This window comes from Accipiter gentilis, chromosome 7 (assembly GCF_929443795.1).
Source record: "Accipiter gentilis chromosome 7, bAccGen1.1, whole genome shotgun sequence".
Classification (NCBI taxonomy): Eukaryota; Metazoa; Chordata; class Aves; order Accipitriformes; family Accipitridae; genus Astur; species Astur gentilis.
Window position 1 is genome coordinate 6,534,419 of NC_064886.1, and position 27,017 is coordinate 6,561,435.

A 27,017-nucleotide genomic window follows, 5' to 3' on the forward strand; every position below is an offset into this window, starting at 1 on the left:
AAAACCTAATGTGCTCTACATGACACCAATGAACAGGGTTAATAATTTCTGGGAGGTAGCTCTGTGTATGTCAGTACCTCAAGGCACTGAAATCTGATTAGAAGTTGTTCTGATACTTGTCTGTTAGTGTCAGTGCTGGAGTCTGATAGGTCACAGTTTTATAAAACTGGCCTCTCTTATTTTCATGTCTTCTTGAAAAATCAGGTTTTCTTCCCTCTGTCGCTTTGTTTCATTGCTGGCCAAAGCATGGTCTCTTCAAATACATTGGCGTCCAGTCTTTTCAGCTGTTCTTGATTTCAATAGGCTTTGCAGATGTTATTTATATCACTGGAGTTTGCAGGATCTGACTTGTCTTCATCCATATGTAACTAGTAACTCTTTGATAAATTAAAGTTCTACCCAAGTAAGCATGTAGAATCCCATCATCTTTGGATGTGTTCTCAGTCCCTGGGTTTGGGAGAACATGAGCAAGAAACAGGTTTCTTTTGGTACTTTATTTAACAGACAAAAGAAACAAGCCATACCACCAATCTCTGATTTAATTCAGCCATAAGAGCCAGGGTTTGTGTTTTTTGTTTGTTGTGTGGAGCTGGAAACAATTAAAAAGTATTTTTTTCCAACATTAGAGATCTTTCCTGACACACCAGCCTTTTTGTCTTATCAGAACTTTTTTTGTGGTCTTGCTGCTTTCATGTTATTTTCTTAAGCCCTCTTTGCTGACGCTAAACTTTTTGATATATTCTGCTTTTGAAGTACTCATTATTATTGCCCATTTTGTTCTGGCTTCTCTGCTGTTGTTTTCTTCTTACTGATGGCCTTGCAGACTGCTATCCACTTGCTTTTAATGAACCTTCTCTCTTTCTGAAGCTCCTTCAGAAATGATGCCTTAGTGTGCTGTGAGATTAAATGTAAGGAGGAGTCTTTGCCTGTCCAGAGACTACTTTCTCCATGGGGCAGATTTGTGGCTGGGCTTTGCAGGAATTGGAGATGAATAAGGAGATGCTTGAGACTCTTGGATTTCTGTGCTGCAGTTGCAGGCTTTGGTGGGGAAAACATGGAAGGTAAGTACCACAGCAAAGGAGTGTGTGTAAAAGCAGTCAGTAAGCCTTTTCTTGTCCTGAGTTGTATGTAACTGTATGTTTGGTTGAAATCGGTGCAGTAGCTAGTATGCTTATACATGGCATGGGAAAGATGGCAGAACTGGGACCATAGTTTTTATAGGAATGGGCTTGAAAAAATCAACACTGAACTAAGCAACCCCTTTACAAAATGGCCTTTTCAGGTAAGCCTGTGCAAGATAGACCATGCTTCTCAGAAAACCTAATTAGTCCAGGCAGAATGCCATATTAACACAGCTGTATTGCTTCTAGTTCCTCACTAGTGCTGAGCAAGCTTACCTGGAATTATCTGCCCGGCTCTATGTGGCAGAGATTCATCCTTCTCCCTTCCCACTGCTTTGGTTACTTCTCCTCAGTTTGGGAAGGAACTGAAATGAGTGTGGCTCTTTCTGTAGTAACACAGGTTGCTGGGACATCCGTACTGCCCTGTATTGCTGACCCACCCCTCTTTGTGAGCCTGGCAAGGATGACGGTTGTTATAGAACCTTGGGACTGCTCTCTTTGGGAATGCTGCTGCTTAGACTCCAAGGAAGGAGTCCAAAGTGCTATTTCTATGCTGCAGTTAAAAAGTAGTAGCAGTTATTAGATTATTTTTTTTGTCCTTGCTTTTCATGGTGGCACAAATAGCTTTCATTTTTAAAAGAAATAATTTTGAATCTGGAGCACATACCTCATCAGTCTGCTAGGAAGGTGAGACTTGGGGTCTGAAAACTTGGGTGGAGTTTCAAGAAACACCCTAGCAAATAAATGGTTAACTAATAAGGCAGAGCATAGAAATAGGATGGAGGAGTGTAATTATCATGGGATAAGCAAATGATTAGAGTGTTATGATGCTCAAAGTATAGCCCTAGAGTCAGGCGCTTAATTATTAATATTATTATTCATGGATGGGTCTTTGTGATGTGGGAAATGAATATTTCTGGCACTGGAAGGAGATGTAAGACACTAGTTTAATATGCCAAGCAGGGCTTACGAGAGAGCGGTGTGCTTCATATAAATTAAATCTACCCGTTAGCCACGTGCTCTCCACTGGGGATGGAGTCTTCCTCCACTTGCTTCCTAAAGCTGTTCATACAATGTGAAATTAAAAAAAAAAAATCCTTTTAATATTTTTTGCAGGTAAATCACAGTGTTCAAAATGGAGGAGAAAGATAGGTGAAGGAAGACATGGGTGAAGGCTCTGGGCTTGGGGGAGGCAGGGCTGAGAGCCTGGTCTTGGTGATAAGCCCAGGTCTGTTTTTCAGGTAGCACTGGCTGTATTCTCCTTTCATTTAGGTACCTCATAACCTCACAAATCCATAGTATGCATGTGGTTAGCAGCACATGTCAGAGCAGTCACCAAAAGGCACTGACACAGCTTTTCTGCTGACATAAGCATCAGCTGCAGCATCCCCAAGGCCAGGCATGGTAATCTTTGTTTTGGAACTGTTGTCAAATCGGATGTTTTGGTGTGTGTTTGTTACATTCCTATGCTGAGCTCCCTCACAGCAAAGGCTTTTTTGTCTGGGACTTAGCTGTACATGATAGTGATTTGGCTGATATATCTGGGAGGCCACTGTGTAAAGGGCTGGGTTACTTCTTATTTGTACAGCAGTATAGACTTAATTCAAACGGGCATCGCAAGCACATCCAGGAAAAACAGCAAATGAGATTGCTGTAGTGAAATAAAGGGAGAAGATTGTTTCACTTGGCCTCCAGTCACTGAGGGCCAACATCAGCCTTTGCAAACTCCAGCTTGTGAGCTGCTCCCTCTTGAGCAGAGGTGGACAGTATGAATAAACATACTGCTTAGACATTAGCTGTCCTTAGAGCAAAGGAGTTGTGTCTCTGTGTGGATAAGGGGATGCTAGGTAAAGCCTTGTCTGCAGGCAAATAGTACATAATTTAGCAGAGGAAGAAGTGGTGATGTATAAAGTGTTCTAGGGAATGGAGGCTGTGTGCACGCTGAGCATACTGCCGCACTTCTAAATGAGTGATGCCTGTTTTCTTCCCTGTGGGTATCTGGCTTTTTGGCAGTGTGGCTGTTGAAACTGTGTTCATCTTTCACTCCAGTCCTAAAACGATGTGGTCTTGCAAAGTGCCTGTGTGTGTGGTGGGGCAGAAGAGGAGTGGGAGAGATGCCTTTCCTCCTTCTTCTTTCCTTTTTTTTTTTCTTTATTACAATCCTGCTTTTTTGATCTTGCTTCCTGCAATATTATGAGGACTGCAATGGATTGCTATGGCAACTGGCCAACCAGGCCTGCATACTAAATGGAGACACCTCCATGAGGGCTCACAGGGGAAGGAGATAAAAGTGTAAGCGATGCAAACAAACAGAACAAACTCCCAACAACAGCAGTAGCACCACTTGGATGTGTTACACTGTGGGATGGGATGGAGGAACATAAAGAATGAAGCCCAGTATGGCTGGCAGCCTCAGGGTCAGAACTTTTTGCAGGCACCATCAGGACAGAAACACCACGTTCTTCTGCTCCCCCTTCCCTCCCCCCTCCCTCTGCAGCCTTCACCACAAGCAGATATCTAGCAGACATGTTGGTCTGTAAATATAGGTGGACTGCTAATTTGCAGGGAGTTGGGGGGATGGCTGTGTGAAATCGGGGATGCAAATGTTCAATTATTGCAGCTTGACAGTGATGAATGGAGAGGGGAAGAGGGGCTGCATGGCTGGGTTCCTCCTCTGGGTACTTCTGTTCTGGTTGGTCTGAGCTGCATCCCTGTCCCTGTGCTGGTGGCTCTGGGGAGTGCTGGGCAGGAGGGGGGAGCATAACAGAAGAAAAATGCCTGTCTGGCATGGAGCAGGGACAGCTGACAATAGGGTAGGTCTTCTCTGTTTAATGAAACAGGGCAGAGACGTTGGTTCCTAAATATCTGGCAGAGGAGGCAAGGAGGTGGGGAGGGTATATGTTTTTCCCCGGCATGCTTGGCTTTATCTCCACCTTCATCTGTCTGCCATATTGGGTGTCCGTCCAGTCTCCCAGCCACAAGCCCATATGGCAATTGCCCCTCCCCACAACTGGAAGGAGCCAGCCTTTTTGCCAGAGAAGGGGGGGAGTGTGTGGTGGGAGGGAGGGGGAGGCTGGTGCTGCAGTTAGGGCCAGATGGCCCTGGAGGGCCTCCAGCAGCCTGGGGTGCCTCATTGTACACGGCTCTCTGGCTGAGACCTTTTCAGCTCCTTTATCTCAGCTTTTCTCCTCCCAGATCAATGGGCAGTACCTGTTGTAACAGGGGACACCTGAACCTGGCACTGCCATTAAAAACTCAGGGGCACTTCCCTCCTGCTGGGCTGTGGGATGAACTGGGTGAGCAGGTGCCCCCAGCTCAAGGGAGGTGGATGGTGCTTGGCCCTGTGCTGCAGTAAGGCAGCCTGCCTGAGCGTGCCTGTGGCCCAGGAAGACATGCCAGGTACAGAGGAGTGTAGCAGATGTGCATATCTAGCTCTAGTCCCAGGCTGAGGCCTCTTAGAGCTTGGCACAGAGAGTTTGACAGCTAGTGCCTTAGTCATGCTTTTTTTCTGAAATGCTCCATGAGCCTTTCCCAGCCTGTCTGTCATTACTATCCATGCTTTACTGAGAGCAAACTCCCACTTGTCTTCTGGGGGTTGCTTTGGTGCACAGGGGATGAGAATTTTGCTCTTCACCCAGAAGGAAAGCCACTGTGTGTTAAAACAACACATTTTTACAGGCAGGGCAAAGCTCTTACCTAGTCACTGGGCAGCTTCTTGAAATCAGGTGCAGAGACACAAATCTGATAAAGGAGCAAGGCTCCACAGAGTAGAACAGGTGACAGTGAATGCTAGAGAAAGAGGCCTATCTGCTCTTCCATAAAACATAGATAACTTTATAAATTAATGAACCCTGCTGAAAGACAGTGAGCAATGAACAAAATGTTCATTTAGCGGTACTTTCACCCAGTTTTAATGATTTGGAACCCTGCATGGAAAACCAAGCAATGTTCTGGGGCTCCAATTCTGGTGGTAATATTTGCAGGTGCTTGCCAAACTGACAGCCAGCAGAGGGGCTGTGCTGCTCTGCAGAGCACTGCTGTGACAGTGACAGGGCCAGCGCATTCATGATGTGATTCTGCATACAGTGCTTCATACATATCAGTCTGCCTTTTATAGTATGTCTTTGCTGCAGAATTAATGGGGTTTTTTTTGTCTTAGCATCCCCCTTGGCATGTTGTAGATAGCCACACTGCAAAACTGCAGGTTAGCTGACTCTGCTGCTTTATTCATCACCAGCCACACTGTGAAGTTTTCTGAGTTCACATCCCATAGCTCTTTGTGCTGCAGTAAGATGAACTACTCTTGAATACACTTTCCAATGAGTTTGTCTGTTCTGTTGTGTATGAAAGTGTCGGAGAGCTGTTGGAACTTGAGCAATTCAGTGGATTTGAGTTACCAAAATGAGAACACCTGTGGTGTTACATACCCTCCTGGGGTCCACAGTAGCATGTTGCTAAAGTTGTTTTGGGGCTGCTCATGACAGACTTACTGTGTGCATGTAGGAAGGAAATCTCATCCCATTGCTATGTGCACAACATTAACAGACTTGTTAAATCCGAGATGCTGAACGAAAGATTTGCACCACTGATTATTTCCTCTGCTCCCTGTGGCTAGGGTATAGCTCACATTTGCATTGTATTGCTATGGCCTCCCTCCTGCTCTGTGATCTGTGCCCTAAATGGTTGTCAACATGGTCCTCCCACCGTCATGTAACCAGGTACTTTTTCATACATGAATGAAGAAGACACTTCAAAGATTTGCAGAAATTGTTCCTAATGCACCAGTGGAGTGGCATATAGGGGCTAAAGTAGGTGATGGAGTCAGTGTCCTGTGTGTTTCAGTTGTGGCGTTGGTAATAAATACTAAGGTAGCAGGAAGCATCTCAAATACCGTGCTTGGTAACAACTATGTTAATACATAACTAGAGTTTCTAACTGTTTATAAAGTGCATTGAAAAGGACAGAGCTATAACAAGTGTTCTGTATTAACCTTACTGCTGCACAGAAGCCCCTTTCAGTGTGGCAGCTATGTAAAAATACTTGATTTGTCTCTGAACCTCTGCAGAGGCTGGGTAATGCTGATCCCAAGGTACAAGTCTGAGGAGCTCTGCAGGAGCCAGGCTTTGAATGCCGACATCGTGTTACCATGAAATTCTGCATCCTTCCAGAAGTGGGCTTCAACTCTGGCCCTTCCACAAAATATTTTCAGTTGATTTTCCTTTGCCAGCTTCAATCTGTTGTTATTCCATTTGTGGGGCTGTACCAGGCTCCCTGTGGTTGGTAATTAAACATGCTGGAAATTCTTGTGCTTTCATTTTTGACCAAAGACCCTAGGCTGGCTGGCACAAAGGGATAAGGTTTGCTGACTTTGGTGTAGGAGGCCCTGGGTTCAGATTCGCTTCCCTTTCTCAGCACTTCTCTCTTTTTAATGAAAACAATAAAAAGAAGAGAGATGTGATCAGAAAGCGCTTGACAAGTACAAAAATATTGGAAATGGGATGTTTGCTGCAAAAATGGGATGAAGTTAGAACAGGCTGAGCCTTGAAATGGGCCAAGTTAAATAAGCAGCCAGTCCTGATAACTTGGCCCTTTTTTTTTTTTTTTTTAAGGTTCATACACCCACATATGGGATCTCAAAAGGGTGAGCCAATGTAACCCTAATTGTATCTTATTTATCTTGGCTGTTTAAACAGCTCACCATGCTGTAACTTGGCCCCTTCCACAGTGATTGCATCTTTATACAGTTGACCTTTTCTTCCCCCTCCAGTTTTTTGTATGTGCTACAAGTTTTCATGTCAGATATAATTATCTGAACCCCCGTAGGCTGTAAGGATAAGGTTTCAGCCATTTTTGGCAATGGGGTTCTTTCCCAGGGCTGCAGATGGGTTAGGTGAACCAGATGTACTCAGATAAGTTTGTTGCAATTTCTCTCTGTTTTTTTGGGTTGTGCTTCAAAGGATGGCCTCTGCGCTTAGGGGTTAGTTGCCTTATAAATTGTAACTTACATTTTCGCCTTTGTGGTGAGGGCATTTTTCATTTCAGAGAAGCCTGGCTTAAACTACCGTGTTCTTGTAGGTTCCTTTTTAGAACTTGGGATGTGACAGTTGTGTGTGTTTGCTGGTATGTAAGTGCTTGGACTAAGGTTGAAAAATTAAATATTAAAAGGTGTTTGGGAATCGGAGGCGGCTCTACTGCTGCTGTACTGTATCACCTGCAGCAAGCTCTGTGTAAGGGGCTGCTCTGTAATGGCACTGGATTTTACTTGGGACATAAAGACACTGCCTGGGTGTCAGAGCTGTGTGTGCACCACTGCACAGCTGGCCTTCTGCTGCCTTCCCCTGCTGCCCCACCACCACCACCCAGCTACTCCACAGCTGTACCTTAGTCTGATTCTTACAGATTACTGGTGGGCTTGAAAGTAGACAGATTGGTGAGCTGGTTAATTAATTCTGGTTTGTTATTATTATTTATACTGAGAGACTACAAAGAGCTGTCTGAGGTCAGGCTGCCCCTTTCACTAAGCACAAGAAAAGCACAGAGGCAGGACACTTTTTGCTTTGATTTGGTTTCTATCTCAGTAGACAAGGGTAGGAAGAAGGACATGTTGTGACCTTGATTTTGCAGAGAGGGAATGAGGGAGATAGCAAGTAAGCGATTTGGCCAAGGCTGTGCAGAGACTCTGGCTGAGCCAGGAAGTAACATTAGCTTTCCTCAACCCCTGCGCAGGTCCCATACGCAGAGCATCCTTGGATCTCACTGAAGCTTTTTCTTTTAAAATTTCTCCATCTTAGTATATCCATGCTGAGTTACAACCTCTTTTCTGCCTCCTCCCCGCCCCCCCCCCCCCCCCCCATCTCTCACTCTGTCACCTCATCTCCCTGGACTCAGAGCCACAATACCAATATTTGCTAGAAACAGCATCATTTTGGAAACAGAGCACAAAATGTGTTTCAAGTGACAGCCCTGTTCAGCTGCACCACTTGTAGGGGTGGAAGGGAAGTATAAAGAACTCCCTGGCTTCTTTGTGTCAGTGAGTTTGTGGTTTTTTTCCTCCTTTCTGCAGATGCCACTCAGGAGCACCTCCTCACTTCTGTTAGAGCCCCATTCCCTGACAGAGCCATGGGCCATGCGCTGAACTCTGCTGAGCCCCAGCTGCACTGACTGAGGGCCGTCAGAGCCCATAGTGCTCAGACCCCTCAGGAATTGGCTCCAATTTTTTTTTTAATTTCATGTTTTTGTCTGTTTGGGAGGTGACCAGTGGCACTTAATGTGGGTCAAGCCTGGCAAACTGATCTCCATGGCAACGCTTAATGAATGCCATTGGCTCAGTGGTTCCATCCCTGCATCTCATTAAATTTCAATGACTTTCATGGGGCTTGGACATGTAATTAATATCAAACACATGGTATTCAGCAGGATAAGGTTTAACAGCAGGCAACGTGTGCAGGAGTGGGAGAGTGAGATGGGGGGAATGTTTGGGTTCCATCCCCAAACACCACAGGAACAGACAGCCCATGAAAAAGAAGTGAAAGGCTGAGCCTGGTGGTTGCTGTTCACTGCCCAGCAGAGCCACCGACGGGCTCTTTAGCCCCATTTGCTCTGGAGGAGATTGGGAAACAGTTCTGTGATCGAGGCTGATGCCTGCATGTCAGAGAGTGGTTCCTAGTTGCTTTGTGACCGGTGGCCATCTTGCTGATGGCAACATAGTCCTGTCGTAGGAAATGGAGTCAACGTGTGCTGGCTAAAGGAAACTCCTCCAAGGCCAGGGAGACTAGAGGAAGTGGCACAAGGCATAAGACAACTTCAGTTGCATTTCTTTGGGTTTTTTTAATTTTTTTTTTTAATTGTGTACAGGTACAGCCTCTGTGGCACATTGCAAACTCTCCCCATCCCTGGCACAGCAGCAGCACAGAATAGCTTCCAAAGCCCCCACAAGAAACCACTGTGGACTGGGAAAAAATCTTGTGCTTATTGTTAGGGTTGGGTGAATTATAAGACTCTCTTCAAAAGCAAGCAAGGGAAATTCAGGCCAGAGATGCAGCAGTCGGAGCAGCACCCCAATGTCAGCACAGAGACCACCTGAGCTTCGCACCATCCAGCTGCACAGCAGGGCCAGGGGATGCTCGTTCTCTAGGGGAAGGGACAGACGAAAAATACAAGGGGAGTGTTGAGGAATGATTTTTGGGTTTTGCCAAAATGAATTTGAATTTTGGGCAGGCAGGGTTTGCCTGCCTCTAGTGAAGATCTTAGTCATTTCAGCTGTATTAAAATCTTGCAGCATCTTATCTCCCATGGATTAATGTTATCAGACATGAAATGAAACAAAAAGGTGGGGGGAATGGAGGAAATAACCTCTGCTAATTACTAATATGCAAAATGAGTAATGAGATGAAGAAATAATGTGCTATCAGATACAATCCTGGGGTTTTTAAAACGAATTATTTCATCTTCAGCTGCATTGCTGCTATTCCCCAGGGAATAATATACAATTCCCACAAGGATATGAGGGTATAATTCAGTGGCAGCTCTGGTGAAGTTATATTCAGTTTAATGAACGTCGGCGGGAAGCTAAGATTGAATTATTGCCTGAGTGCTCTGTCAGGTTGCCTCATGTTGTTATGCAGGATATAAAGAAAATTATTATTGACAATACTAAGGAGATTCATTTTGTCTGAGTGAAGGAGGCAAAGGAGGTGTATTGAATATGTGACGTAGTGGGAGAAGGTTAATCATGACTGTAATGTGGGACTGGGAGATCGATCATGCGTGGATCACAGGGATGGATATTTAATGTGTATGTGACACGGCAGGGGAAGTTTTACTGGCTAGGATGCGTGGAAGGGACAGAGTTGGAGGCAATAACGATGACTTACTGTGTGACTAGTAAATAACAGCGTGGGGAGGATGGTATTCAGGGATCCGTGTGCCCACTAGAAGGTGCAGCATGGGGGGGAGAGTGAATAGGATTTCCGGCAGAGTTAGGCTAAATTCAAGGCATCTACATCTGCAAAGAAAACCCAGGCTTCTGCAAGCTTGCAAATGGCAGTCGGCGATTTACCCGGGTGCTGCTCGTCCTCTCTTGCCATTAGGTGGCAGCATCTTGATGTGCAAAACGTGCTCCTGGAGCATTTACAGAGGCCTTTCGCTCCAAGAGTCCCAAAGGCATCTCCAGAGGTTTGTGAGTTTGGGCTCACATCACCTATTCACATCGAGAAATATTGTGCCCAGGTTCCTGATGGGGACTTAGAGTGCAGAGCGGTTACAGCATAGTTATGGCCTCAAGTTGCGCCAGGGGAGGTTTAGATTGGGTATTTGGAAAAATTTCTTCACCAAAAGGGTTGTCAAGCATTGGAACAGGCTGCCCAGGGAAGCAGTTGAGTCACCATCCCTGGAGGTATTTAAGACATGTGTGTAGATGTAACACTCAGGGACATGGTTTAGTGGTGGACTTGGCAGTGTTAGGTTTGAGGTTGGACTTGATGACCTTAAAGGTCTTTTCCAACCTAAATGATTCTATGGTGCTGCAAGTGACGGGTGGCAGAACTGGAACCTAAACTCACTTTCTGTAGGTCCCAAATTGTGTCTTTACCTTCTCCATATGTTATAGCTGGAGACTCCAATTACATTCTCTGGGGAGTTTGCTCACAGCTTGCTAGGAGACCAGCTCAGAGCCTAGGAAGGGTGACTTCGGGACACAGTGACACATTTCAGATGAAGGATGACAGAGATTCTCAGGGTATCCCTGTACTGTACAAGCAGATGAAGCTTTTGGTATAAAGCTGGAGGGCAACGAAGAGGATGATGGATAGCTCTGGGCTCCATATCCTGCGCTGGAATAGGCTTGCTGGCTGCAACTGTGGTTGCATGTGGGATGAGGGAGGATTCTTGTTCAGTTGTCTCTCCAGCAGTAAACAAAAGCTGCTTAGACTCATATAATGTATCTCATTTTCTAGTCTTTGACCTGCTTCTCCTTCTCTAAATGCCTTTACTATTCTATTTCTTCCTTTCTTCCCTTTCTTTCCTTTTCCCAACCCACTCTGCTGCTTACAGAAGCATAGACAAATTGAGCTGGAAGAGATCTCAAAAGAGAATCAAAGTTATTCTTCTGACTCAGGGCAGGCTCAGCTTTCCCAGTGCCACTCCTGGGAGATGTCCAGCCTGTTCTTAGAGCTCTCCAGGGACAGAGCTTCTGCAGCCTCCCAGACAGTCCAGTCCTATTGCTTCATTATTCCTTACCACAAGAGATGGCTTCTTGGTGTCTCACCTGGACTGTCCTTGGTTCATTTTGCATCCATTTTTATCGCACCCACCATGGACTTGGAGAATAGATTGCCTCCTCCCATTGCCACATCCTTTTCTGTGTTTGAGTACTTCTGTCGTATTTCTCCATAGGGTTTTCTTATTCCTCGAGAGTATAAACTAAACAACATCAATTCCTGTAATTTTTGCTTGTAAAACAGTGTCCTGGTTTCAGCTGGGATAGAGTTAACTGTCTTCCTAGTAGCTGGTACGGTGCTATGTTGTGAGTTCAGTATGCGAAGAATGTTGATAACACTGATGTTTTCGGTTGTTGCTCAGTAGTGTTTAGACTATAGTCAAGGATTTTTCAGCTTCTCATGCCCAGCCAGCGAGAAAGCTGGAGGGGCACAAGAAGTTGGGAGGGGACACAGCCAGGGCACCTGACCCAAACAGGCCAACAGGGTATTCCATACCATCTGACGTCCCATTTAGCATAGGAACTGGGAAAGTGGGGGCAGGGAATCGCCGCTCGGGGACTAGCTGGGTGTCGGTCGGCGGGTGGTGAGCAATTGCACTGCGCATCAATTGTACATTCCAATCCTTTTATTACTACTGTTGTCACTTTATTAGTGTTATCATTATCATTATTGGTTTCTTCTTTTCTGTTCTATTAAACCGTTCTTATCTCAACCCACGAGTTTTACTTCTTTTCCCAATATTCTCCCCCAACCCACTGGATGGGGGGGGAGCAAGTGAGCGGCTGCGTGGTGCTTAGTTGCTGGCTGGGGTTAAACCACGACACGTTGGCCAATGAGTTATAACTAATAAACAATATGTAGTATATGGTATCATAATAAATATTAACAAATCACACAATTATTAATGGGGAGACTTGCACAAACATGTACTTACACATAGAGCAGGATTGTGTAAGACTTGTTTTCTCAGGAAACCAGCTGATAAGTAATGGATGGTTTGGAAAGAAGGATCTGAACATTTTCAAACTTCCAAGAAATGTTTGCTTAAAAATAGACATTAGAAATGCTTTAAAAATATATTTATTTTTTTTTTCTTATCTTGCCCATTCCTACACAGGAAATTTATGATTTATTTTTCAGAATTCCTATCAAGATCTCATTGCGCACACTCAGAAGGTAGAAGTCATTGATTTGAGGGGTTTGTATCATTCATCGAACTTTCTGTATTGAAAAATGTAACCTCCAATTTTGAGTGCCATTAGGGTAAAGGGGTGTTTGCACCTGGAGCACTGGACGAGGCCCATCTTCAGTATGGAATAGAGTCAGCACCTATTAGAAGGAAATGAATGTATTGAAATTTAGTGCAAACTATTATAAGCAAAGCAGCTGGTGGTCTTGTTTCAGCAAATTCCATTAGCTTGCAAAATAGAAGATCTGTCCAAAAATCCTTTTCACATTTTTTCTTGCCATCCACAAACAACTTCAAAAGCGGATTAAGTTCAGTCTCCTTGGACCTGTATACCACATTTCACTTTCATATTTTCTTAGAAAAAAATCCTACAACAAAATGTGGAGATGATTGTTTCATTTTCTCAACTTGTCACTCGCAGCGTCTGATCTGCCTGTTCAAAGTGCAGTCAGTTGCAGTCAGCATGTTTCCATTACAGACACAGGAGCACCCGCCCCAGACCATCTAGAACTTCTCCAGTGGTGGGATTCAGAACAACATGGAACATTTTATTGGTTTCCATCTGCTGAGATGAAAAGAGTGGTAGGCAGAGAAATAAATAATAGACAGAACAAATTCTCTAATGGCCAAATGAATAGATATTCTCATAAATCATAGACTACTTTGAGTTAGAGGAAACCGCTGAAGGTCATCTTGTCCAATCTTTGGCTCAAATTCTTCATCAAACATATTTGAATTTTAATATCCTAGACCTCACTGTCACATTCCTATGCTGTTTTTTTTAAGATTTACCAAAGTCCCATGGGTAGCTTTTTTCTAAGTGCAGTTCTGCTTAGAGCATCTTATGTTCTTGATATTTCTCTTTATTGCAAATAGCAAGTGACAGTCCTCAGATGCAAAATTTGGATCTACATTCAGAATCATAATCGCAGGAAATGTCTGTGCTAAAATGGAGCTGAAGTTGAGACAATATATCAGTAATTTAAAAGTAAAACATTGCAATATGTATCATTCCAGAAGTGTGTATACCCAGGGAATTCAGAATTGAGATAAAACTTTTAAAGGAATCCAAATAAAGGAAAGAATGGAAAACCATCCCAAAATACCTAACTCTATGTTGTAGGGGTACAGATCTGTTACTATTATAGAGAGGTCATAGTACTTGTGGTCAAAATTAGACAACTACTAAGGCACACTAAAATTTTACACGTTAGAATTTTTTTTTCCCTAGGATCATTTGGAACATGCTGATGATAGAGACAGGTATCACATTTCTTAATGCATCTCAATCTTAATTTTTCTTCGTGAGCCAAATAGTAAAATATATTTGTAAATTCACCAGTAATTCCTACTGTAAAATCAGAATCCAACTTTATTTTTCTAAGTAGATACCAAACTTTTTCTTATGAAACAAAGATTTTTGGTTTTTAGGAAAGTCCATTTAACAACAACTCGGCTCTGAACTTATGTACCTGGCACATGAATGGAGTGGATGTGGATTGATGTATGGAGAGAAAAGCAACGTCTGTAATGAGATTTGTTGTTTTGCGAGTGTGGTGGTCACAGACCTGATGAGAACCTGGCAGTAGCTTAAGTCATAACTGACAACAGGCACAGAGTGATGATGCTTTAATTTTAATTTTTTTTTATGGCAAAATATGTGAGTCACAGGCAGGACATGCCCCCAGTGTTCAGGTACTGAATTGGTTCTTGTGAGACTCTTTCTTACCTCATCCCTGTCTCCAGCTAGAGTCTTGCAGATCTATTTACATCCTGTCAAAGTCAATAGGAGGGTTGTTCCTCAAAGCAGACTTTTGCTTTTTCCTTTGTTTTGGGGTGTGGGGAAAGAGGAGGAGATATGCAGAGATGCTACTTCCAAGCTTTCTGGCATAGAGAACAGTTGCTGCATCACACCAGATACCATTCTGAAAACTGCAAGGCAAAGGCGCTTGCTGAAATCTGTTGGTGCCTGCTGGAGGCCAAAAAACTGTTAGCAAAGACAGATAAATTAGAAAGGCGACAACTGCATTCCCTGGCAAAAGGCTACTGTAGTTAAACGTGCAGAAGCAGTGGGCTTGGGGACTGAAAAAGGGAACCATAATGGGGAGATACAACTTGTAAAGGTCTGCGACCCTTCCTCCTAGCCTCAGGTTGGCAGCGAATGAGACTAATTCTCTCATGGCTGCTGCAGGGTGCTTGTTCTTTGGCCACATTACCACATCGTGGTGCCCAGCACAGAAGCTGCTTCCTGTCAGAGGATGTGGCACTTGTCCCTCATTTTCCCAGAGTATTGGTGGAGGCAAACTCTGTATCTCAAACCCACCTGTCCTAAATCTCATGCTTGGCACCCAGGCCATTTTTTATTTTTTTTTTTGGTGATGGAAGTACCCGCTTTGGCCTGGTAGAAACCAGGTGCTGTGAAGCTGAGGGAGGAGACTTCCTTCAGCCAGAGCCCTCTGAGCGCTAGCGCACGAGACCAGCATTGGCACCATCTGATCCAAGCTTGCAGCAGGGAGTCTGTAGAGCCCCGAGTCAGGTGTCTCTGGGATTGCCTTAGGCATGGCAGTTCCCTTGTTTCCTGTTCAGGGGCCCAAAATTGCTAAAGGCTTGGCATGGATGGGGAGTTGTGGTCATTGAAACAACTCAGAAGGTCTGGTTTCCAGCTTCTGCTTACAGCTTCCTGACAGGGACTCCAGCTGAGCTGCTGGTAGCGTGGAATGAAAAGCTGGAAGCCCAGGGTTTCCAGGGTTCTGGCAAATGAAGCCTTGTCACTGAAATATAGTTCCAGCCTCATGTCTGGAAAGATGGCAAGGCCCTTTTGCTATGTGTGGGTCTCTCTCTCATATTATCCAGTCAGTGTGTTTGGGAGCTCTATGCATTAAGTAGATTTATGTGTTTAATAATTATTAGTTTCAAAGATTTACAATGCCCTGCTGCTGTTTCTGTGACTCTGCCTCCCTGGGGGGTTAAGAAAGTGAAAATCCTTCATCAAGGGAAAGGAAAAAATTAGAAACTTTAAATCTTCCATCGTTTGGAAAATAGGAGAGAATGTGGAGAGAATTAACACTGGCTTTCTGAATGTTGCTGTCATAGGTGAGTGCGTGCCTATGTCTTGGGGTTGCACATTACATACGTGTTTAGAGAATGTGTAAAGGTCTGGATATGTTTGTCTCCTCCCTCTTTGGTGTAAAGGTCTGGATATGTTTGTCTCCTCCCTCTTGGCTTTAAAAGAGACATTTAAGGCAAGTTAGGGGGCATAACCAGAGGAGGCTCACAGCTGTTCTGCCACTGTTTTGTTGTGCAGTGACCATTTCATAGAAGGAAGCAGCCCTCATTTATCAAGAAAGAAGGAGTGGGATTTACCAATAAGAAGATACAGCTACTTCTAATACAGCTACAGTGTTTTATGTCATCTTCAAACCTGTCTCTTCGTCTGTATTCATATCATCTCCAAAGCTGGCTCGTGCCAGAGCAAGTCCCACTCTGTGAACTGGGGCTCTCCTTTTCACGTAGAGTGATTATAGTCACTATAAAAGTAAAAGGGAACACAAAGGGGAATTTGAGAACTGAAATGCTTGTACGTGAAGCTTATTAGCATATTCCTATGTGGATTTGGTGCAAAACCCATGCAGATTCATTAGATAATACTACTAGAGGCATATGGAGTTCAGAATGCAACTTACAGAAATTGAATTTAAATGACCTATTTTGAAATGAGGGTTAGATTTGGAAAGGAAAATAAAAACACTTTGGATGCCATAATTATTTATAATAGTGAAAGCATTAATGAATTTTGAGCTAATCCTGATTACCTACAAAAATTAGAGGTCGCACAATAGAACTTAAGTAGAAGTAGCATGAAACTTGAAAGCGTGTGATGCTTCTGGGATGAGAAAGTTTAGAGAAAATGTGTGTTGTGAAAGATGAGAATTATACAGTAAAGGATTATACTTCCAGAGTTTTCTGAGGCTTTCGCATTTCCAGGGTCCCAGGCGGATGACAGGCGTGTAGGGAGCATTAAAGTTCCTTCCCTAAAACAAGTCCCAGAATCACAGGAATAACGGGATTGTATGGAAAACTCTGTAAGTGAAAGCACAAGGGCATATCTCTCTTCTGGTAAAGGGAGGTCCTTGTTATGCAGAACACAAAGAAGTGCTCTTTAGTTTGGAACTAACATTAGTGAGTGCTGAGGACAAGAACTGCGTGGTGAAATGGCAGAGCTCTGAAAGGCAAGCAAGCTTTATATCATTCGAACATTGAACTCTGGGCACCTACTTACCCCAGCTCCTCAGCCTCCATCAACTCACGAAAAGTCTCTTGTCTTCTTCCTCCTCCTGACCTGAGCAGTCCCAGTGGCCTTGGTGGGAAGAACTGAGCTGTCTGACCTGGTTTGCATACCTAGGCGTGCAGACTGCAGTCTTGCTACCAGGCTCATACTGACATTAGGGGGTCTGTGGAACAGAAGTTTATCTTGAAATTTGGCAGCACAGAGAGGTAGATAATATTTTGAGTGAAGTTGTGAAGAGTTTGCCAAAACGCCCTCAGGGCCTTAGCAAATGGCAGCTTTTGAAGGACTAAGCTGCATTTTTTTGCTTGTGATTTAATTTTAAGAAACCCAGCGGAAAAATCCCTTTGTAATTGGCCTTGCAACCTTAGGTTGCTAATTCAGATTTGAGCAGCACGGTCAAGTCAGGCTCCCAAACTTTGGTTCACGGACAGCTGTCTGGAGGAGCAGATAACAGCCAGCCTGCAAAACAGACCCTTTATGTGCAGGGAATCAAATACAGCATGCTTCAGGAGCACACGTGTCGGCAATGTAGCATCTCTGCCACCTCTTCCTGCAGTAGCAGCTTCTGGTCTGGCATGAACAAGTGTGAGGAGTGGACAGTGTCTGGGCTCTGGCTGGCAGCTGCAGGGGCTATGCTGGCCCACTCTGAGCATCAACAGTCAAAGAAATACAATCCCTGCTCCCAGTGCAGATGAAAAAATGTTCATGGACACTACAGTCTGAGTTCACTGCGTTGAGGAGGCTGTTTAGCAGGCTGTGTACAAAGCTTTCATGTGGTGCCAGTGGTTTGCAGGGTTTGGGGCTTTGTATGCTCTGGTTATAGAAGGAAGCTGCTCTTATGTCTGATAGATGAAGAATCTGGGGGGCTGTTTCTGAACTTGGAGTAATCTGTAACCTGACTTCAGCCAGTTTGCTTTTCTAATGCAGTCGTAGCAACAGGGTCTTGCACTCAAATAACCAACTCAAAGCAAGTTGGTGCTGTTGTACTGCTAGTACCTGACATATTCTGTGCATAATTACAGAGAGTGACAAGCTTTCCCACACTACCAGCCTCTTGCTTGTAACTGCAGGGGTATGCAGGACTGGAAAGCCCCTTTTCTCCTTCACCAGCATTTGCAAGTGTCAGTGCCCTGTTCCCATGTGAGCTGAACCCCTTCTTGCACGCGTAATGTTTTAACACCTTTAAGGAGTAAAACATCACACCGTAGAGGGGTGCTCTGGCCTGAAATGGCCATTTGCTAGGCTATGTTTGCAATCCCAAGAACGAGAGCGAGAAAAGGACAAATGGAGAAGAGAGGGTTTTCTGTTAAGGGCGGGGGGGCTGGGGGGGGAGGGCAGTGAAGATGCATGTGTGCACAAACATGGTCGAAGGTCTTCATTGTATCTGTTTGAGTATTTGTATTTATTATGCTGGACCTAAACATTTGTTTTTTCCTGCTGCTGTTATCTCTACAAGCTTTTTGTGCCTGCTTCATGACATTAAACATGCTTGTTGATGTAAGTGGTACATAGATACCTTTATGTGCCTACAGCCTTCAAGGGATATATGAGGACATAGGACTTTACAGTATCCTAGTTATTAAATGCTTGCTTCAGTCATCTTTTTGGTTTTTTTTCTCTAAAGAAGAAATGTTTTGATTCCCCCCCCGCCCGGATTAGTGCTTATTGGCCAAAGGTGTCTCAACCCTCTGTGGCTGTAATCTGTCCTACTCATAGCAGACACGTTCAAGAGAGTGGAGAGGCAAAGGAATCATCATCTTACCATCATTGCAGCCAGAGTGCTGCAGTGTGTGTCCCTGCCCTGGCTCCCAAATGAGTAGTCAACAGACTGATTTTGATTTCCAGAAGCCTCCTGTTCCTCAAAATGCTGGGAACAGAGGAGAAGAGGTGCTTCCTGGCACAATATTACTTAGGAAAAGCAGATTTTTGAGTCAGCTCCTCCTCTTGTGTTTTCGTAGTCTTTCTGACTTACGTCCAGAGGTGCTGTATCTGTGCCAGGCACTCAGTTCCTTGGTAACCTAAGGGTGGGTTGGATCAGCCCCCCTCAATGAGTCTCCCAAGTGCCTGCCTTCTTGTACTTTTAGAACAGAAGGCAGGAGTTGCATTTCTTCAGATGTGGCTGGAAGATGATAAGGATTGTCTGCAGCTCTGGCTCAGCTGTGTGTGATGTGTACAGGACCCAATCTCAATAAGACCTGGACTGAAAACTTGGCCCTGCTGAAGTCAGTGGATTGTTTCATTTGAGTTACTTCATTAATTAAACCCGTCTCTGGCAAATGCTGAAGATTTATAGTTGTCTTTGCAGCATATTCTTAAAGCATTTGCAACACACTTGTAACAGGACTACTGTTTTATTATCATCCTTCCGTAGTCAGTACAATTGTTCTACTTTTAAAATAACAAAAAGCTACTATTTAATATTTTAAAATGGATTCAGTTAAAATAGGAGAGTTGCATTACAGGCGTAATGTCAAGATATGCTTAAAAGCATGTGGCTGCATTTAAACTTTTCTGCAGGTGAAATGCAACTTCATTCTTTCAGTCCCAAATAGGAACATGTAAGGAATGTAAGGACAAATAATAATGTCTCCTTGTAAGAATGGAGCTCTGTAGTATGTTTTTCAGCAGGCTGTGCTGACTTGAGAACAAGACAGTTGCTGTTTATGCAGAAAGTTCATTCATAGAAATGTAAAGGCACAATGAATAGCAAAGAGGGGAGCAGTGATAAACTGTCTGTGCCACTTAGGTGCTGTTGAATGAGTTTCTGCATCCTCAGCTTGTATGAGAACCTGGGATCTCTGGCACTTGCCATTTACAGCACCATCTTGTATGGTGACCTGGTGACTCCATGCTGGAAAAGAGCACTCAGAAGATTAAAAGGTCTTTCTTGGCTTCTTCTACCTTTCTTTGATAGCTTTGCATAGAAAAATGTAGCTATACCTGAAGAGGATTAGCCTGCTATGTATCTGTATGGGTTATTATTCTATCACTCTAGATAGAGAATTGCATGCCAGCAGTTTACTGAATTCTTCTGTTGGGCAGTTGTGACAGTGTTAAAAAGTAGGTCATTTGAATGCATTGCTGATAACAGTAATGGATTCACACATCAGCTGGCTGCTCCATACACAAGTAACCCCTGCCCAATGTCACCTCCAGAGTGGTTCAGTCCCACACAGTGGAGTGTGCCATTTTGCTAATGCACATATGCATACTTTGCATTTCAAACTAAGGAGAGCAGAGAGCTTAGAAAATGCTAGTAATAGCTATTCCCTACAAAAAATTCTCAGACCTGGGCTCTGTCAGTAGCCATTTGGGAAGGCTGCATGGCTGGGATATATGAAGTGGTATCAGGATTAGAACTTGCTTAAAAAGTTAAATGTTGCAGGGAGGCTCTTTAAAATAAATAAATAAAAATATAACCCCCCCCTCTTGCTATCTTTCTGGAGTACACACACCAGAGGATACATGTTCAATAATGTCTGTGGGCTGCTCAGCATCCTTTGGAGCATCCTTTGGAGCATCCTTTGGAGCATCCTTTCTGCTTCCCCAGCTGTGCTGCAGGGCACGCTGGTGAAGTGGGGTGTGTGGCTGACACTGACCCAGCTCCAGGGTCGGTGGGCTGAAGTGACTGGGATGCTCAGTGCCTAAGGCTGCCGATTCTGTAACCAACAGCTCTGCATCGCTTTGCATGAGCAGTTGTTTCTTCCTACTTTCAGGATAGCTTGAAACTAACTTCCGACGGTTGAAATCTTAAATACTATATATACTTCCTTCTGCTGTCCCCCAAACGGCCTAAAGCGATGGCAATAACCAAGAGCAGCCAGGAGCTGTGGGTTACATTTCTATGTCCTACCGTAGCTGTATTTGAGCCACAGGAAGCAGCAATAAGCCTCTGCCCTGCCCAGGCCAGCTCCTCAACGAGCAGCATTGAGTTAGAGAGAGCAACTGCAAATGTAGTTATGCTAGCAGACTAGAAAGGCAGTGGCAGAGCTTAGGCTGAGGAATTAGCATCATCATTTGGCTGCTGCGTGCAGAACAAGAGGTGTGACCACAGACTGAGACATTTCTAGCCACTGTAACCATCCTCTGGTGAAACAGGCTTTAGTTCCCATGGAGAGGATAGTTCACTTGTGAAGCAAAATCCATAACCTCTACTTGATCTCACCTATGAGAGCCACAGTAATTTTGTGCTTGCTCTCCAAAATGAAACTAACTATGGAAACATTGCAGAAATCATTTGCTTTTAAACTAGAAGAAGCAAAACAAAGCAAACCCAAGTCTCTTCTTAGAACCCACTTGTTCGTGTAAAACACAAGGGCTGGGGTAGGTGTACTTTGAAGTGCAAGTTACAAAAGCCCAAGAGGTGAGCTAAAAACCTGCCAAAATATGGTAGAGGTGCAAAACACAGAGTTAACGATTTGCTAATTGTCTGTGCCACGAAAGGAAGAGGGCGTTACTCAGGCTGTAGAGTGTGCCTTTCAGCAGTAGTGCTGGACAGTACAAAATCTTGCTTGATAGGTAAAAGTAGCCTAGTTAAGGTCACACACAGCCTTTGCCTTCCCCCTTGGTTCTGCTACGATCAAGAATCATGTGTGTCTCTTAACTACTTAAAAATATTTTATTGTTGGATTCGCTTTTCTTGTATAAAGATTCAGGAATTGCTGATGAGACCAAAACCTGCAGCTTTAGAGAGAATGTATCTGAAGAGTCAGCAGCGATATGCTACCGCAGGCTGTTTCTGTGCGTGCCTGTGGTAGGAGGTTAGCTTTTCTAGCGCAGCATAACGCAGCAAGTTGATGGAAAGCCGAGTGTGATGCAGGCTTGGCTAATTGGAGCACTCCTGGGAGGATAGGAATTGCACAGTTTCCATAATGAGTGGAGAGAAAAGATAGTTTACATCCCCTAATGTAACAGCATCAGGACAAGATTAATAGCAGAACCACAGCAGCGGTGTCTATCAGACACTTCATTATTAAAGTGAATGAGTTTCGCTAATGGTATTTTGCTGGTGATGGGTGCTGTGAGTCAGTAGGCAAAATCCCTTCCCTGAGTCTCCCCCAACTTTCTTATCACCAAAGTCCAAGCTTATAATGGACACATCAGCACAGAGATTTTTCTGTTATGAGATGCAATTAAATTGTGGTTCAGCTTCCAAACTACACTGGAAATGGAGTCATCTGAATTCACGACTGCCCATGGATCTTTTTATTCTGCTGTTGCTTTATACAGGGTCATCTCAGGGAAGTTAATGAAGAGTCATTAATTTGAGGTTAGGGAGATGAACTGGATTTGTGTAAATGTGCCATTTTCCTTTGTGTTTTGAGCACGCTATACACTCTGGCCAGGTTCTCAATGATACTAAGCTGTATCTCAGCCTAGAGAATGCTTGTGCATACAACTCGGGCATCACAAATTTGGCAGTCACCTTTGTTGGCAGTTATTACTCTGGAATGGGATGGCAGGGAGTGTTACAAATTAGCATGTGTGCATCAGGCTAAACTGGGAGGCCTTTGCTCTGAGAAGATTTGTAGGGTTAGAAAGCAAAAGAGGTGATTTTGCCATCATTTCAGATATTTATTAGAATACAAGCTGTGGTGGTGTTTACAACCAGAGAGGGAAAAGACCTTTGAGTCCCCACTGCTCTAGGTAAAATGTATGCCTTTTTGCTGCTGGTTTTGGCAAAAATTACAATCAGCAATTTCTTATGATCTGTGCTGGCAAAAAGGCTGTGCATTTTTCAGATACCCTGTTTGCGGGAGATGCCTTTTTCACACAAATACTACTTGGGTTTACACTAGATAAGTGTCTCTAATCCCAGTGCATGATAGGTAAAACCTAATCACGTACAGGTGAAGTGAAAGTTTTAGTGCAAATTTAGATAATTTTTGTCTGTAAAACTGTATCCCCTTCCTGGACAGATTTGTGTGTCTGTTGGCACATGCACCCTCAGCTCTTGCAAGACATGGTGCCGACTGCTCAGATTTAAGACCTTCATTGGTGCCAGAACTCTACCATTTCCAGTGTTTGGTATGGTGATAGCTCTGATAAACTTGGAGGCCCCATTTTGCTCTGTCCTGTCCTGCTGTAGAGGCTTGATGTGCTCCAATCTTGGCTTGGAATGAAGCAGAAGGTGAATCTAAAGTGCAGTAACTGTTTCTGAACAAATCCCTGTAAATACTCTGTCATTACTCAGAGAGAGTGCAATGGCAGTTCTGTGTTCTGTCCAGTAACTGAGAAGGGAAACTTTTGAAGCCAAAATTACAAAATGTCCTGAGTCTGCCGTGAACAATGTACATGCAGTCGTCTGAAGACTTTTTCTCTGCAGTTACCACAATTACACACCTATGGAGCAAAGAAACTGAGAGTCTTGGGGTGCTCTGGGCATGCAGACCTCTTTCCTTGTGGCAGTCCATGTGCGCATCCAGAGATGGTCACTTCACCACCTGCCTGGCCTGCTCTCTGAGCTTATTTGTTTCTTACTGCGATTGCCCGGGTCATCTTAGAGTGCTTGTAAACAGAGCACATTTCCTTCTCTCTCTCTCTCTCTTTTTTTAAAAATGGAGTTAACCACAACTCAATATTTGTATCATTCAAGCTCAATTAAAAGCACACACAAAAAAGTTCATGAATAGTCTGCTTCTAATGAAGAGGCATACTTTCATAACAGCCGATGTTCAAAGATACTTTTAACAACGAGACCGAAGGATTTACGATCTAAGTATTTTAGTCATTAGAAAATTGGAATTGTTTCTTTGGAGAAAACAAACAGGCTTTGGGCTCTTCCTAAGAGCAGTATGAACTCAGCGGCTGGCAGCTAGTTAGCCCCCCTGCAGTATGAATTAATGATAAAACTGCTTTCGTTCAGAAGGGAATTTTATTGGGCAGGATGCCGGGTACCAACACAATGAGGTCTCCAGGCGCCCCTCCCTCTAGGGGTCTTCAATTACACTTCGTAATGAGCACTGTTTCATTAGTGAGGAAAGCAAAAGTCGGCACTAATTAAAATTAAATTAGGACACACTCAAGTTGTGTCACACAGTGTGCTGAGATATTAATAAAAAAGAAGCTGCCTTGAACAAGCATGGACCAAAGGGTCAAGTGATAACAATTAAAATATTGGATGTGATGTCAATGCTGAATTTTTAACACTCCAGTTTTGGCTTTGCGTATGGAAAGACGATGTCTGGACTGGTTTCTGTAAGTTGGAAGAGGCATTGCATCTACATCTGTCAACATAATGTCTGACAGAACATTTTCCTAAAGCTTGCATACTTGCCAGACTATTTCACAAGAACACATGCATGTGCACATGTGCCTGCAATCTGGTGTTCATGCATGCTGTTGAGCTGACGTGTGAAAATAAGATGTACGTGTCACGTGAAAACCCTGCATAAACTCCTGCTGACATGCAAAAGGTGTCTTGCTTGAGCGCTCATGTAGAGAAGCAGTGCATCTGCACTGTTACATATGTATACCTTGAGATAAGCATATATTTTTTGATGTATATATTTCACAGGAAGGTGGTATCTTCTAGGAACAACTGAGTTCCAGTCCCAGCTCTTCGCTCCCTTCCTGGGAGCACTACTACTTCATTCACCTTAATACTTGTGCAATGCTCTTGACAGTGATTCTCAGACATTTTGTAGATGAGCTGCCCTTAGGTTTAGAGCATTGCCGAGCTTCCTCACTGGTTCCCTTTTTAAATTTTCCAGCTTTTACTACTTTTGCCGTGGTCTGCCTCAGTGCCTTCTGCTGTTGATCCTTGTCACTGGTTGTGTAGTGAGCTGCCAGGAGGCACCCACGCTGATCTTGCTCAGAGCCAGCACAGGTCTGGCAGAGCACAGTCACCCCAGCTCCAGTTCTCCAGCTGCATCGGTCCAAGCCTGTAGCTAATTGTTCAGGCTAGTTGTTGTAAGCAGTTTTGAGGAAAACTTACTGGCCAATTTAACTGTGGTGTGTTTAATTAAGTTGGTTCCAAAGGCATTTGCCAAAATATTAAAATATATTTGACCTTCAAAATTGATTAAATAGACATGATGTTCAGCGAGGCAAATTACAGTGAACATCTGTACATTTTGTGTTTAAATATACACACGTGGAGCTTGCTGGGCTGGTGAATGGATATGGAATATTCAGCACACACAGATTGTAATCTGGAAAAGAATTTGTTCTTCTCAGTGAATATATTCTTGCACATTAGTAAAATTGTGGCCAAGGCACTTCACGCAGTGTGCATCTGTTTGCCTGTGTAATAATTCTTAATGCTTGCTATGGTACAGCAGTAGATCGTGCATGAGTCTTGCGTGGAAAACTGAGCAGAAATAGCATCCTGGTGTTACATAAGAATCCTTGGAGGTTCAGGCACCCAACCACCAGCCCACCCAAATGCCCACATCTGTATAAATGTATTTCAAAGAACAAAGTAGGCCTCATCACTGGAACATCTGTCTTCCTTTGCTTAAGTCCTCTTTCCTAAGTGTTAAGACAGTCGGTTCCTTTAAGCTTGCTGCTTGCTTAAATACCTGCTGCCCTTTCTGGGTGTTTCCTATTGTGGTAACTACAAAGCAAGCTCTCCATCCTGTGAGACTGTCCCCGTTTACCCGAGGTAAAACTGGCAAATATTTAAGGCGCAGCACTGAAAGCTGACTGCTTACATTTCCTTAATATGTATTTACAAGACAGATCATGAAGGCTGTAAATATGTGTTATAATAAAAACATCCCTAATGTGTAACTGAATGCTCTGCCATAACCATTCCACATGGGCTGTTACTCGCTGAGGGCAATAACCTGCGTTGCAATAATTTCCTAATGTCTGGCTTAACAAAGACCCTGACTTCACTAGGTCATTTATTTACAATTCTATAAATGCTTTACCTTTTTAGTGCAGTCAAAACATGCATTGCGGATCTTGTGGGGATTTTGTTTCTTTTCTGGTTGTATTTGATTATAATGACATACATTTATACTGTGTTTTCCATCCAGGAGGCAGAGATATAGCTCAATAAAATGCGTGTGACTTCACGACACAGAAGTCACTCAGAGGTGGAGCACAGCATCTGCCAAATACTGCACACAGACCAGTTTAAAGACTTTTAAGAGATGCTTAAAATCGCATGTCCTCCCCAGAAAATCTGAGCTAACAATCCAGAGTTGTTGAAAGCGAGTGTTAAATCTGCTAAGCAGAGCATTGATCACCTAGGGAAAGACGCAAAGGGAAAAAGGAATCAAATAGATCACCAGAAAGCATTCCTTAGCACCTTAGCTTTCCTAGATGCCTCCAGTCATATGATTAGCTTTGAGGCGAGACAGTCTGCGAGGCTAATGGTTTTGCTCGGTGCTTCAAATTATTATTTAGCTCTTTTTAAAATTTTCAAGTACCAGCCCCAGTGCTACTCTGCCAGAGTCCCAGGCTGCAGACAATAAGCATTATAAATGAAGATCAAAGTACTTAGCAGTAAGAGGCTACAGAGACCTTAGTGTGGTTGGTCACCTTACGGAAGTGAACTTGGAAGGTGTCAGACATCCCAGAATCCGTGGAGAGACCAGGCTGGTATTGGCAATCTCAGGAGATACCCCGCAGAGAGGAGCCCAGCAGTCCCATGCAGATTCGTCCCATGAAGATGGCAGCACATGGCTGAGATGGGCTGCTCATGTTACTTGCAGCATGCAAAGGATAGCTGAGATTTCAGTCTCTAGAGCCAACAGTCTGGCACTAAAGCAATAAAAAATAAAAGGGTGGGAAATAAAAAGAGAGCGCTCCTCCCAAATAACATTTCTAGTCAGTGTTACTGCTCATCCTTTTAATCTGCACTCAGGAAAGGTACAAGCAGGCTCACTGTGGATGAGTAAGTAGTACACCAACATGCACACACAGCACTATTATACTGGCATGCCTTGTACAGGCATTTTCTTGCTAGTTCCTCTTGCCTTTTGCTTAACTTGCTGGGGATTACAAAGGAACATGCTTCTGTGTTTGCTTTTATTGAATTACTGGATGATACATATCTTTGGTTTGTTACCTAAGACTGCCTGATCCCATTCAGGAGCAAAGCCGTTTCTTGTTGTGGTACAGAGGTACTTGCTTTTGCCTGCTGCAGCCCTTTCTTAATGGTGAATGGCGAGTGAGAGTGCGTGTGTGTGAGCGAGCTTTACAAATCCCCTTATACACACCCCTTTGGCAACCTCTTTTATGAAATTTTT

The 27,017-nt window shown here is 43.9% G+C and overlaps 1 long non-coding RNA gene across 1 annotated transcript in view; it reads left to right on the plus strand.

The window, feature by feature from the left end:
* The first annotated feature begins 921 nt into the window (after positions 1-921).
* The window catches only part of LOC126040776 (uncharacterized), a 61,453-nt gene continuing 35,357 nt past the window's right edge, over positions 922-27,017 (plus strand). The window contains exon 1 of the long non-coding RNA XR_007506714.1: positions 922-1,061. This is a non-coding gene — a long non-coding RNA (uncharacterized LOC126040776). The remainder of the gene's footprint in view (positions 1,062-27,017) is intronic.